The sequence below is a fragment of the Tursiops truncatus genome, chromosome 21, assembly GCF_011762595.2.
Source record: "Tursiops truncatus isolate mTurTru1 chromosome 21, mTurTru1.mat.Y, whole genome shotgun sequence".
NCBI classification, from domain to species: Eukaryota; Metazoa; Chordata; class Mammalia; order Artiodactyla; family Delphinidae; genus Tursiops; species Tursiops truncatus.
This window is the reverse complement of record NC_047054.1, coordinates 22,012,949-22,026,199: the sequence shown is the minus strand read 5'-3', so window position 1 is coordinate 22,026,199 and position 13,251 is coordinate 22,012,949. Positions and strand designations below refer to the sequence as shown.

Here is a 13,251-nt window from a genome sequence, read left to right as displayed (position 1 = left end):
GATGCTGGAGCAACAGGAAGAAGAATATTCCCAGCTGCCCCCTCCCTCGGTCCCACTCCAGGAATGACCGCGAGGTCGCTCTGGAGCACTGACCTTCCAGCCTGGCTCCCGTGCAGTAACCTGCCCTTCACCCTCCTCCAAGCCCGTTCTAGCTCAGAGGCCCCCGGATTCTGTTCCGGACATGGAAACACACCTGTAACCAGAACGTTTATCCAGCAAAAACACGAGTTTGCTGCCACTCATCACACAGAGACTGCCATCAGTTCGTAGATAAATTTTGGTGAGCACGGAGTTCACAGCAAGACACCCCTATGTCAGCACCAACCCTTAGCCACTGTCATCTTCTCTACCAATGACAATTTAATGCCACACCTTCTAACTATTAGAAGATTTAGCATGCTCTAAGGGTTCTGAATTAATTTCTTCAAACATAAAATACCATCAAAAAAGCAAAGGGTAACTTTCCTGCCCAGCCCATCTTAGCCAGCGTTTCTCTCCAAAAGCTAAGATGAATTTGAGGCAGCGGCGGATGGTGTGGGGTGTGAGGTCACATTCTCTGTTCTCTTGTCCCCTTTACCTAGTGATTGCTGTCCTAAGATGCCAGCAGGCTTCTCCCGGCTCTCCACTGCCCCTGGTGATTTGAGAGCCTTCAAGTTCCAAGCACACCAGGCCTTGAAGGGCATGCCCTCTGGAGCTAGTAGACCGTCTGACTTCCAATCCAGCTGTGTTCAACCCTCTCTTGCGCCTCAGTTCTCTGATTTGTAAAACAGAAATATAACACGATATCCCTCATGGAATTAAATATAAACACCGTTGTTCCTGACATGCCCTGATGGGGCATCACTCCTCTGAACAGCTCCAGTTAGGGCCTCGGGCACCTTCCCAGTGGACAACAGTCACGCCTCATCTGGTCTGACTTACCCACAGCACTTGACGTGGTTGATGGTTCCCTCTTTCTCGAGCGCCTCCTGGCTTGGTTTCCAGAATAACCGTTGATTCTGGTTTTCCTTCCATCTCACTGGTTACATCTTCATCTCCCGCCTGGATCCTGCCTCCTTTTCTAGACCTTGGCGTGCCCTACAGCTCTGTGCTGGGACTTTTCTTCTAACCTCATACACGCTCAGTTCATGTGTCTGGTCTGGGATTTTCAACACCATCTCCGCCCACTTTTATATTCTTAGTCTGGACGCCTCCCTGGAATGGTAGACCAGCACCGAAATGCCCGCCTCGAGTTCTTTACTGAGATCGTCATGAGAATCTCAAACTTAATAATATCCCGAACTGAACTCTCCCCATTCCAGCTCTCCCTCTAAACAGCTCCTCCAGCACTTTCACTGTCTCAGGAAATGTCAACTCTACCCTTGAAGTTGCTCAGGACAAAATCCTCGGGATCATCTCCGACTCTCCTCTTCTCTCACGTACCACATCCAGTCCACCAGCAAATCCCAGGGGCTCTACCTTCAGAGATAACTGGCGACTGACCACTTCTCACCACCTCCAGTGTAACTGCCACAGCCCAAGCCACCGGCCCCTCCAGCCTGGATTCGGCACTAGCCATATAATTGTCCCCCTGATTTTCACCCTGATGCCCTAGTCTATTTTCAGCACAGCAGCTGGAGGATGCTTTTAAAACAAGTCATTCCCGTGGTCAAAGCACTCTACTGTGTTCCCCGTCCAACTGAGCCTGTGAGGTCCTGCTTAGTTTCCCTCCCAGCTCCATCTGACCTTGTTCACCCCTCTCCCCCTTGTTCCCGTCACCCCTTCCTCCCTTGACTTTTCTCAGGTAGGCCAAGCACACTCCCACCTCAGGGTGTATGTACTGGTGTTTCCTGTGACTTGATTTTGTCATGTTTACTCGCTCTCTGCTCAAATGTCACCTCATCAATGAGATCTAAATATAGCAACATCTACCTGGCACTCTGCCCGTTTGCCTCAGCTGATTTTTCTCTGTAGGACTTAAAATCACCTGATACACTGTATGTTTTCTTGTTTATTTGTGCATCGCCTGGCAACCCTCCATAAAGTATCATCTCTGTAAAGGCAGAAGCTTCGTTTAGCTCACCACTATAGAACCTAGATCAGTGCCTGACACACAGGAGGCTCTCGGTAAATCCTTGTTGAATGAATGGATGAATGAATGAATAAATGAATGAAAAGCCTTTATAACAATACTTGACACATAAGAGGTCAAGCACTGGATGAATAAATGAATAAACAGCATTGAGAAGTGACTGGCACATAGGATGCACTCAGTAAGTACTTGTTGAATAAATGAATGAATTAGAGCATTTAGAGCAGTAGCAACACGTAGTAAGCCTTTGGTAAGTTTTCTTTTTTTTTTCTTTTTTTCTTCTTTTTAATTTATTTAATTTATTTATTTCTGGCTGTGTTGGGTCTTCATTGCCGTGCACGGACTTTCTCTAGTCACGGCAATTGGGAGCTACCCTTGGTTGCGGTATGCGGGCTTCTCACTACAGTGGCTTCTCTTGCTGCGGAGCATGGGCTCTAGGCACGTGGGCTTCAGTAGTTGTGGCTCGCGGGCTCCAGAGCGCAGGCTCAGTAGTTGTGATGCACGGACTTAGTTGCTCCATGGCATGTGGGATCTTCCCGGACCAGGGCTTGAACCTGTGTCCCCTGCATTGGCAGGCGGATTCTTAACCACTGCGCCACGAGGGAAGCCCCTTTGGTAAGTTTTAGTGTTTATTATTTAAATGTCAAAACTCCAACATCAAGGGGTGCTCCTTCTGCCTGCACTCCCAAAGGACAAAGACGCTCCTCACTTGGCACTGCGAGTAGGGAGGAAAGGAGAATAAATAGGAGTGGGAGGCCCATCCCTGAGAACCCCTATCTCAGGGGTCCCCAGGATAAGGACCAGTAATTCTAGGACTCTGTGTGGGTTTGCTTTTCCTTTCTTGTATGTCCAAAGAGGCTTCCATGATTCTTATCTATCCTCATGGTGGATCTCTGAATATTGGGGAGTTAACCATCTGCTACTCCCAGATGCAGCATTTCCTTATTATCAGATTAAGCAACACAGAGGAAAGGAGGTAACTCTTACGATGCTAAAACTTTTTTTTGCCCTTGACCTTAGTGAGTGAGATGCCACCATTTAAGAGGTTAACTTTTAAACCCTGAAATTGTATAACTGAGATACTTGAATTCATAAAAAGTGTTAGGACCTCTCCAAGAATTTATCAGCTGTTTGCTATTTAGTGTGAATTAGTTCCCTCAGTGTTTTCACTCCAAACTCCTTATTGATACTAGTCTGAACTCAAGAATGGGAGTTTTGCTTGGGATGGAAGAAAGATTGAGGGAGAGGAATTTTACAGCCACGTCACCAGGAGAAAGCACAGTGGTGAAGGCACTTTTTGCAAATATATGGGCCTCAGAATGATAGAGTGAAGCATATAGGAAGGCAGGAGTCTGGGGGTAAGGGTGGGATCAGATGAAAATTTCTTCCAAATGAGAACCAGGCAGCTTCCATACTGACTGTGCTCATTGTGTGAGGCCGGGAAAACCACTTCTCATGACCCTTTTCCAGGGCAACAGTTTGATGCTAATTCAGTTGGGCAGCTGCAACCCAAGGGAAACCTCTATGTAAACGTTCCTCTAAACTTATTTTTTCTTTTCACTCCTTTGAAGGGTCTCAGTTTACAAGGCTATGTCAGTACTCAAGCAATCCGGCCAAAGCATCTACGTACGGGGCTCTGTGGCCTGGGACTGGTGTTGATTCGGTGAATGTACAGGTCTGGCCGCCATTTGTCCTCCTCCTTCCTCCTTGCGTGGAAACTGTATTCGTTTTGTAGGTTTGACTGTTAGCTCTGCAAATGTAGCACTACCACCTCCTTGCCTGGACTTTGCAGCCATTTGCTACCATCCTCAAAGATCAGGGGAGAGGTCTTTCCCCCAGAGATGCATGAGTCAAATTATACACAGGAACCAAGTTTCAAGAAAACTCACCACGGAAAACCCGAAAGTTGATCAATTAGGGGCTTGCTTCTAACGTTTATTTATAGTTTCTCAATTACTTGATGGGTAGTCTGGAAGACCAAAGAAACTTGAGGCAAAAACGACAGATTACCAGGGCTGCTCAGAGAGCTGTGAGGCACATCTGGAATTTTAGAAAACTTTAAGTCATCAACAAAAACCATTACCAGCCCTTCAATGTTCTCTAATACGTTCCATCCAGGCGGTCCTCTGCCCCACCCTTCAGCCACCCCTGCTATGGTGATGAGCCCTCCCACCACTGAAGCAACCAGTCCATCTGTGGTTAACTTTACCTGTCAGAAAATTCTTTGTCACTGATAATAACAGGCAGCTCAAATTAAAAATACATTCAAATTTCCAAAATTAAATCTGATTGTTTTTCATGACAGTGGGGATAGCCATAACTACTCCTAGTTTAGCTCTTGCGAATCGGTGGTAGTCAAAACTCAAAGTCCCAATGTCGGTGAGAGTGCTCCCCAGCCCAGCATTACAGGCTGTGAGCCTTTAAAACAGGAAGGGCAATTAGACTAGTTAGTGATGCTATTATTAACAGCTACGGATGATGCACTGCTTACCATGAGATGGGCATTACCACAGCCCAGGGAAGAGGGTGGCATTACCTGCATTTTTCAGATGAGAAAACAGAGAGGTTAGGTTGATGCTGCCAGTCAGTAGCAGAGCTGGGAGTTGAACCCTGGAGGGTTTAATATCCAAGCTCATGCTCTACCCACGATGTACCCTCTGAGGGTGGTCCTTAGCTACTCTTCATGGACCCTGCAGGGCTGCGCTGGATGGCAGCAGTCAAAGAGGAGCTCTCAGCCGACCACAGAGTGGCCCACACAAGGTCAGCTCAAGGTCATTTCCCTTCTGATTTCTCCTCAGCCTAGTGGAAATATGACCCCAACTGTCAATGCCTAAAAGAGATTCCCAGAAAGCACTAATATCCAGTGACGTTTCTGGATGCCCTTAACACCTGTGATGCATATCTTTATCTTTTATAGAACATTAAGTTATATAACAACAGAATGAGAGAATTTCAGAGTTGTTGGAAATTTGCAGATCATCTAGTCAAGGTTTCCTCCTGATATACCTGTTGGGAATAATCTTGCCAAGAGGGAACTGAAGAGATGAAAAAAAGCAAATAAATGTGGGTAGCAAAGTTAGAATAGTTGCTTCTGCTATGCACCCCTTTGGGGAAGGCAAGAGTATCTGAGACCCAGTCCTGGCCCCTGAAGGGTTTGGAGATGAATAGGAATCAAGTTAGAGGGTCGAACTGAGCCCTGACAGTCTCTGCCTCTAAGTTCTCATGGACCAGCTCCTTCTGCACAGCTCTGTATGTTGAGGCAGAGGACAGAGAGATATCCCTGGACATGCAGAAAGCTCCCTGCTAGCTACATGGGACTAAGAAGAAAACTGACCTTTTCCACACTTTTCCTAGAAGCCATAGGGACAAGAAGGGTGGAGTCCATGGATGTCCCTCCTGTACGAGGCTGACACCATGCTTTCAGGAACCCAAACCGTTGGGGTGTTCTTCCACGCAGTGAGCTGCTGTATGCCTCCCCGTAAGTTAGTTATCATCTCTAAGCCCCAGTTTTCTTATCTCCGAAAAAGAATAAGAAAGGTACCTACCTCCTAGGAGTCCCATAAGGGTTCAATGAGATAATCTTAGTAAAATGCTTGGAAAAGACTCTGGCACATAGAAAGCTCTTGATTAATAACGCCAATTAGCATTATTATCACTCTACTCACTGGTGAAAGTTAGAGACAAATAGGGACACACTCCTAGAATAAAAGGGGGGAGGAAAAGCTTTACATTGTGTTTCATTTTGTCTTTTAAATTTTCTTTGAACGTCTAATATGTCTGTTTTTCTATATTTTTCAGGTTATAGAGCTTCTAGAACTAGTACTGAGATTGGACTTAATTTGTAGCTGTGTCCCCAGGCCAATATGGGGGGAGGGAAGGAAAAGGGAAGGGGAGAATATAAATGAAAGAACCTAGAGATTTTGGTCTCGTTTCCTAGATACCTTAGCCCAGAGGGACTATTTCTGCAGTGCTTTTTCCTCAGAGGAAACTCTTAGAGAGTTGTGGTTAATTTTGTTAATGAACTGTCACTGATTGAGGATTTAATGTGCTTAATCCTTGCATACGTTAGCTCGTTGAATCCACCACCACTAGTTGAGACAGGTTCATTTGTCCCATTCTCCAGATAGTTTGCAGAGGCAGGACTCGAACCCATTTTTGTCTCACTGCAAGACAGACTCTTAACCACCACGCTAAACAAATCGTTCACCCAAAACCCAGTGGATCTGGGTCCTGCCTTAAGGCTCGGCCCAGTGAAGCTGAGAAAGCAGGAGAGTGTCCTTGTGCCCTTACCCAGAATTCCTGCCCTGGCCAATCTAGGGATCTTTGAATAAGTCTCTGTAAGGGTAGCTGTCTAAGAAAGCGGTGTTGCAGCTCTGAGGAGGCCAGCTGGGCAGCTTATGAGAGCAGCTTCTAAGAGGGAGGTTCACTGCGAGAGACTCCGAGTGGGTCAGACCTGAGGTAATTCATTCCCAGGAACGAGAAGGCGCATCCAAACAGCCTCCAAGTTACCTACTGGGAAGAATGACTCTGTTCCTGCCATCGTCCCAGGATGAAGGGCCAAGGATGGCTGAGGTGGGGGCCTTGAGCTCACAGCCCCAATCTCTATCAGTCTCCTCCAATCCACCCCAAATAAAAATAACATTGGATGGGGCAAGCAATATTTTCTTAACCTTATATTTAGAGTAAGTAAAATCTCGTTGAAAAGTTTTATTTCAAGTGCTATGAAATCTAAGTTTTTAAGAATGTAGCTTGTAGACAAGACCCCAGGGCTGTCCTCCTACCCCCTCATCTAGATTTCTACCCAAACCCCTCTTGATAGAAATTCTAGAACTGAGGCAAGATGAAGCCTCATTGAGAACAAAAGGGTTTGCTTAGTATCCCAAGGATGTACAGGAAGGCTGGAGAGACAAGTCTTCAGGAGAGAGAACTGTCTGGTCACAGGTGGAGCCTGGATGGAAGAGGGATGAGAATAGATGCAGAGGACAAACAGTAGTCGTCACAAAGTCCTTGGTTTAAGTACTTCTCTGATAAGTGTCTCTGCGAATCAGAAGTTGATACTTTGACAGTGATCACTATCCAGTTCTTATTATAAAATTTAACCTCTCGACCCAAGAACTTCGAAAACTGAGACTGTTTTTATTTTATTTATTTATTTATTTATTGGTTGCATTGGGTCTTCGTTGCTGAGTGCGGGCTTTCTCGAGTTGTGGCGAGCAGGGGCTACTCCTCGTTGCGGTGCGTGGGCTTCTCGTTGCAGTGGCTTCTCTTGTTGTGGAGCACGGGCTCTAGAGCACAGGCTCAGTAGTTGTGGCGCACGGGCTTAGTTGCTCCGCGGCATGTGGGATCTTCCCGGACCAGGACTCGATCCCTTGTCTCCTGCATTGGCAGGCGGATTCTTAACCACCGCACCACCAGGGAAGTCCCTGAGCCTGTTTTTAAATGTCTTTATTCTACCCTCACGTTGGATGATACTTATTCTGTCTCCCCATAGGATTAATCGTCTACCAGGGTATAGAATTCAACTTTGGACACCATCTTCCTTCAGGCTCTCTTCTTTGTTGCATTGTCCTCCAGGATCCAATGTTGCTCCAGAGACATTTGAAGCTGGTTCTTAATCCTTAGTATGCACCTAGGTTTACTTTTTGGAAACTTGCAGGATCTTCTCTTTATTCCCACATTCTGAAATCTGACAATGACATGTCTGGATACAAATCTATTTTCATCCAATGTCTGGACACGGTGTGGATCCCATCTAGGGCTGTATGGTCTTCAATGCTGGGAAACAATTCTCAGTTCTTTCATTATGTCTCCCCTCTGCTTCCTTTGTCCGGCTCACTTTCCTAGACTAACCTTCAGATGTTTCTTTTTTTCTCCCCCTGTTTTTTTTTTTTTCTGTCTTTTTGCTTCACTTTTTAGTGTTTGGTTGAATTCTTCCTTTCTACTACCATATTTAAAAATTTTCAAAAGCCCATTTTCATTGTTTTTCAAAGGACCCCTTCTTAAAAAAAATAGTCACCTCTTCTTGTTTTCATGGATGAAATATCTTTTCTTACGCCTCCAAGGGTACTAATGTTAGCTGTTTTCCAAGTTTAATTTTTCCTGAAAAGTCTCTTTTTCCTCCAAGATTGTTATTTATTTCAATTCATTTTGTTCTCCATCTTTCTTTAGATATCTGCTCACCCTTGATCATCTGCTCACGTTTATAAGGAAGGGACATTTTGTGTCCATGGTGAGCTTTGCTGAAGAGCAGTAGTTCTCAACTTTACTGAATAGGTGGGGGACTTCTTAAAGTAGACCTCAGGGTCCTACCCCAGTGGTTCTTATTCTGTAGGTCTGGAGCAGGGTATGAGAATTTGCATTTTTAGCGGGTTCCCAGGTGTTGCCGATACTGCAGGTTTGGAGACCACACTTTGGGAGCCACCGCTCTGAATGTCTGTTTTCTTGGGAACTCCCTGAGACAGCCATTTTTAGCTATTTCTCCTTGGGATGGTCAGATTCCTCAAAGAAGCATCTTCCAATCTCATGCTCAGGGTCTAGGCCCTGCTGCTAGCACTTTGCTGACCTAAGAGGGCTTAGAGGGAAGGTCTAATCATTAGATGTGTAAGTTTTCATCTGATCCCCCTGTTGTATTATGGTAGACTTGCCATCAACCATTGCTAGAATCTTCCAGTCCAGAGACCCTCTGTTCCACCCTCTCCAGAGGGAAAAAACCTCTCGACTTGTACCAGTGGAGACGAGTGACCGTCCCTCTGCCGGGGACCCAAATGCTTCCCAAGCAGACTCTCAGCTGATCCTCCTCGAGCCCCGCCTTTAGCTCCACTTACTGGAACCACTAATTCCTGCACGTCCGGGGGGCGCTGAGCGCAATGAGTTTGCACCTCACCTCCTACTCTGTCGGCTTCGAATTCTGGTTCTTGGGTCTGAAATGTCAATAGTCCTTGTCCTTCTGCCTGCAGCTGCCAGGACTTTGTTGCTCTGTTCTTCCCCTTCATTTTCTTTGTCCTTGTGGGTTTCTACCCTTTTGAAACCTCCGTTGCTGTCATTTCAGCGGGCTTTCAAGAGGAAAGAGCGATAAACGAAAATGTTCAATCCGCTCTCTTTACCCCGAAGTCCCTAACAGCGCTCTAAAAACATTTGGGTTAGCATTAAGTGCGGATCATTCTGAGCTCTCTGTATCTGCAAAGATAGATGCGGCCTCACTGTGACTATTTCGGGTTTATGGACTATTTTTTTCTTTCTGTGCTAAAGAAAGCTTCCTAATTCAAAATGATTTTTTTAAAAACACATCTCCAGTAATGACCCCCAGAAGAAAATATGAAGACTCTAACTTTTTCTGGTTTCTCAGACTTGCATTAATTAGAAAATGCCCTCAAGAAACAGTAAAGCTCTAAATCAGATTCATTTCAATATTCAAGTTGTCAGTTTTACAATACTTCTAATGAAGCGCTCAGCATAATGAATTGCACAATTATAATGAAACGGGGTTCTAATGAGCAATTACAATTCCAAGCAAGAACATTCCAGGGTTTTTGTTTTTTTTAATTGTATTTCCCTCAAACTGGAGGCTAACAAGTAGTTATGAAAAAAATTAATGCGGGGGCTCCCCTGGTGGCGCAGTGGTTGGGAGTCCGCCTGCTGATGCAGGGGACACGGGTTCGTGCCCTGGTCCGGGAAGATCCCACATGCCGTGGAGCGGGTGGGCCCGTGAGCCATGGCTGCTGAGCCTGCGCGTCCGGAGCCTGTGCTCCGCAGTGGGAGAGGCCACAACAGTGAGAGGCTCACGTACCGCAAAAAAAAAAAAAAAATAATAATAATAAATAAATAAATTAATTAATTAAAATAAATATTTGATGAGCCTCCAGCGCACTCTTCACCTTCTGTGGATAGAGGTCAGAATCACAAGATGAAAGGAGCCTGGATTTCTGAGTACCAACTTGTAGGAGAGCTACCCAGGAGAGCTGCTGACCCACTTTGGAAATTGTGTGAGTGAGAACTAAACTACTAGTACATCAAGCCACCGAGATTCGGGGATTACTTGTTATTGCGAAGCAGCCTCACTTCCCTTGACTAACACCATTCCTGAGGTAGAGGGGGGCCATGCATCACTCAGTGTTTATTCCCCTGGGGATCAGTGCTTTGCACATCTTTCCAAAGTGGGATGAAGAGTAAATAAAATAGTTGTCATAAACATATATTTTCACCTAAGGAAAGACTGAAATCCCCTTAAGAGCAACATCTCTATTTTCTGTGAACATGAGATTAATGATTTAACAGATGTGTGTTTCTGATATTTGCTGGCCGACTTCAGCAATGAGATTGAGGGGAAAGCGGGGTGGAAACAGTTGCCAGCCATTCTCCCCACAGTTGGCTGGCCTGCTCCTTCTGGATGTGGCTAGCTGTCACCTTCAGAGCAAGGTCTTCAGGGCTCACCATGTTACAGGAATACTCACCTGTTTTCTAATATTATTCTCTATCTTAGCAGTTATCTTCATAGAATTTACCTCAGGTACTTCCCTGGTGGTCCAGTGGTTAAGACTCCACCCTTCCAATGCAGGGGGCACAGGTTCGATCCCTGGTCAGGGAACTAAGGTCCCACAAGTTGCGCGGCCAGAAAAAAAAAAAAAAAGAATTCACCTCAGGTTGTAATTATTCGCCTGGTTTGTTTGAATTCCAGATTAGACTGGAAACTTTGTAAAGGAACCACATCCGTCTTGTTCACTGTTGTTTCCAGGTACCTAGGGCATGTCTGGCTCACGGTAATGCACACTCGTGATGATTGGTAAGGTAAGGAAGGAAAATGAAGAAGCCCCGAATAAAAAATAAATCACTGTAGGGTGGAGGCAAATAGCTCACACTTCCAAACCTCAAAGTCACAGTTGTACACAGTAAAATAACCAACGAAAAGGCAAAATTATGTTCCATAAAATACATTTAAGAAGAAAGGAACATGACTGAAGCACTAAAAACATGACCATATAACATGTTTAAAAGCAGGTGACTTCACATCTATAGGAGGAAATCTTAGTTAACTGGAAAAATCATTCAACATAATTCCACAAAGAGTCAAAATAAATGAGACATGACTAGTCATTCTTTCACCAATTCAGCAGTTCATTTCTCAACAAATATTTACTGTGTATCTAGAAGATACAGAATATTTTTCTGGAAGTTGCTGGGAATTTTAAGTAGCAGATAACACCCTCCTCTTTCTCTTCCTCTACAGTGACTTATAATCGAAAACATTCAAGAAAAGTGGCCTTGCCTCCTGTTTCCACCTGAGCCCAGGTGCCATAGTTCTCTCTGTTCCCATTGTGGGTCCTTTGTTGTACCTGACATAGAACTTTTTTTTCGGTACACGGGCCTCTAACTGCTGTGGCCTCTCCCATTGTGGAGCACAGGCTCCGGACGCGCAGGCTCAGCGGCCATGGCTCACGGGTCCAGCCGCTCCGCGGCATGTGGGATCCTCCCGGACCAGGGCACGAACCCGTGTCCCCTGCATCGGCAGGCGGACTCTCAACCACTGCGCCACCAGGGAAGCCCCAGGGCAAGTGACTTTTATACTAAGCATAACTCCAGGTCTTCAATCCTCACTTCCATCTACCAACATCTCCTTTTATCATCATTTCATGAAAAGATGCAATGCATTTCACATAGAAAAGACTCAGTAAATGTGTGCTATACAGTGAAACAATCACACCCACAGAGTTCGCTTTTCTGTGGATTTCCCCTCCTGGAGAGAACGTGTCCCCTCTATCTTGTCCCCCCACCTGGAATGTGTCCTCCTTATCGCTCAGTTCCTGCAGTCTGTGGGCCACAAGCCAGTAGTACTTCCTGAAACTCTCACGATCGCTAGGACATTTTGAAGCCACTTCCAGGCTGTCTTCAGACTTGCCAAAATCGCTGCCTGCCCCCCTTACCCCCCCTGAAACTGCAGTTCCATCCAAACCTGGGCCAAGGTGGGCTCCGAGAGATGGAGCCTCTTTTTCCCTTGCACTTGAGAGCTGTCTATCTCAAGTGTAAAGCAAGTTGAATATTTCTGTTGAATTTTTTTAACTCCAGGGATTCAAATGTGTTCCCTAAGAGGCAGCTCAGTGAGGTAGAAAGAGCACTGAATCAGCAGTCCAGAAAACGTGGTGGTTTCATGTCCTGGGTCTGCCTCTGTGTGTCTAGAGCACACAGGGTCTTAACCTCTCTGGGTTGGACCAGAAGGTCATCACCTTTAACCCCAAAAAACCCATGAGTGTGTTTTTCATCCTAACAGTATGGGTTCTATTGACCAATATATGGTATTGTCTCTTGGGAGAAAACAGTTTGCTGATATAGCAGGTGTCTGAGAGTTCTGCCTGCTGAATTGTCATCAAAGCAAGAGAGTCCCACGGTTGTCGGCTGCCCAATGAGGCTCCACGGAAATATCTAATACAATGGGGTGTTTCTTTGATGTTTCTTGGTCCCAGTCTTTGCTTGACTCTTGGAGCTTTGTTTCTATGAAGGCTTTTCTAGCAAATAAGAATGTTTATCTCAGTAAGTCCTAAGGCATTATTTAAGTTCAACAAATAGCACTTTTGAGTGGAAGCAGATTTGAATGGCTAGAATTTATTTGCCTGTGCGATGATAATTAGCTGTATAATTCACTTCTTTTTTCGGGTCAGTACTGAAATCCTATGTCCCTGGACTGGGATTAGATTCCCTAATGATTCAAATGGCTGTTCGGAGATTATCTCCACTTCACTGTGGAGACGGGCATCTGAAGGATACTTTCCCTCGATTCTTGAATATGAAGTAACAGCACTTACAAATCATTCATTAAATAACCATTTAGCTATCAAGGTCATGAAACAAAGGACTCAATCAATCTTTTAAACATAGGCTTTTTTTTTTTTTTTTAAGCAACATTCATTGTCATTATCATAACTACTTCTGCTAACAGGAGGGGGAAACATCACCACCTAGTTTCTTCCTGCCAAGCAGTAAGTTGCTTCAGCAAGTTCTCTATTCAGATGCAAAGGTTTTACTAAGTCAAAGAGACTTAGTAAAAGTGACAGGTGACTGGGGGTGATCTGTGCTTTGAATTCCAGGAGCTGGCTGCCCTGTCTCCGTTGCCTCAGGTGGGTTGATCTGGGGACAGATTCCCCAGTGAGCCTGCCCTGCCTGTTCTTTTGTTCCTTGAGCAGCAGTCCAGA

At 45.3% G+C, this 13,251-nt stretch overlaps 1 long non-coding RNA gene across 3 annotated transcripts in view; it reads right to left on the bottom strand.

The window, feature by feature from the left end:
• The window catches only part of LOC109547664 (uncharacterized), a 68,470-nt gene that overhangs the window by 15,361 nt on the left and 39,858 nt on the right, over positions 1-13,251 (bottom strand). The window contains exons 5-6 of one of the 3 annotated variants that reach the window (XR_012329018.1): positions 10,573-10,655; positions 578-9,123 (exon numbers count right to left, since the gene is read on the bottom strand). This is a non-coding gene — a long non-coding RNA (uncharacterized lncRNA). The remainder of the gene's footprint in view (positions 1-577; positions 9,124-10,572; positions 10,656-13,251) is intronic. The other 2 variants (XR_012329019.1, XR_012329020.1) reach the window with 2 other exon arrangements.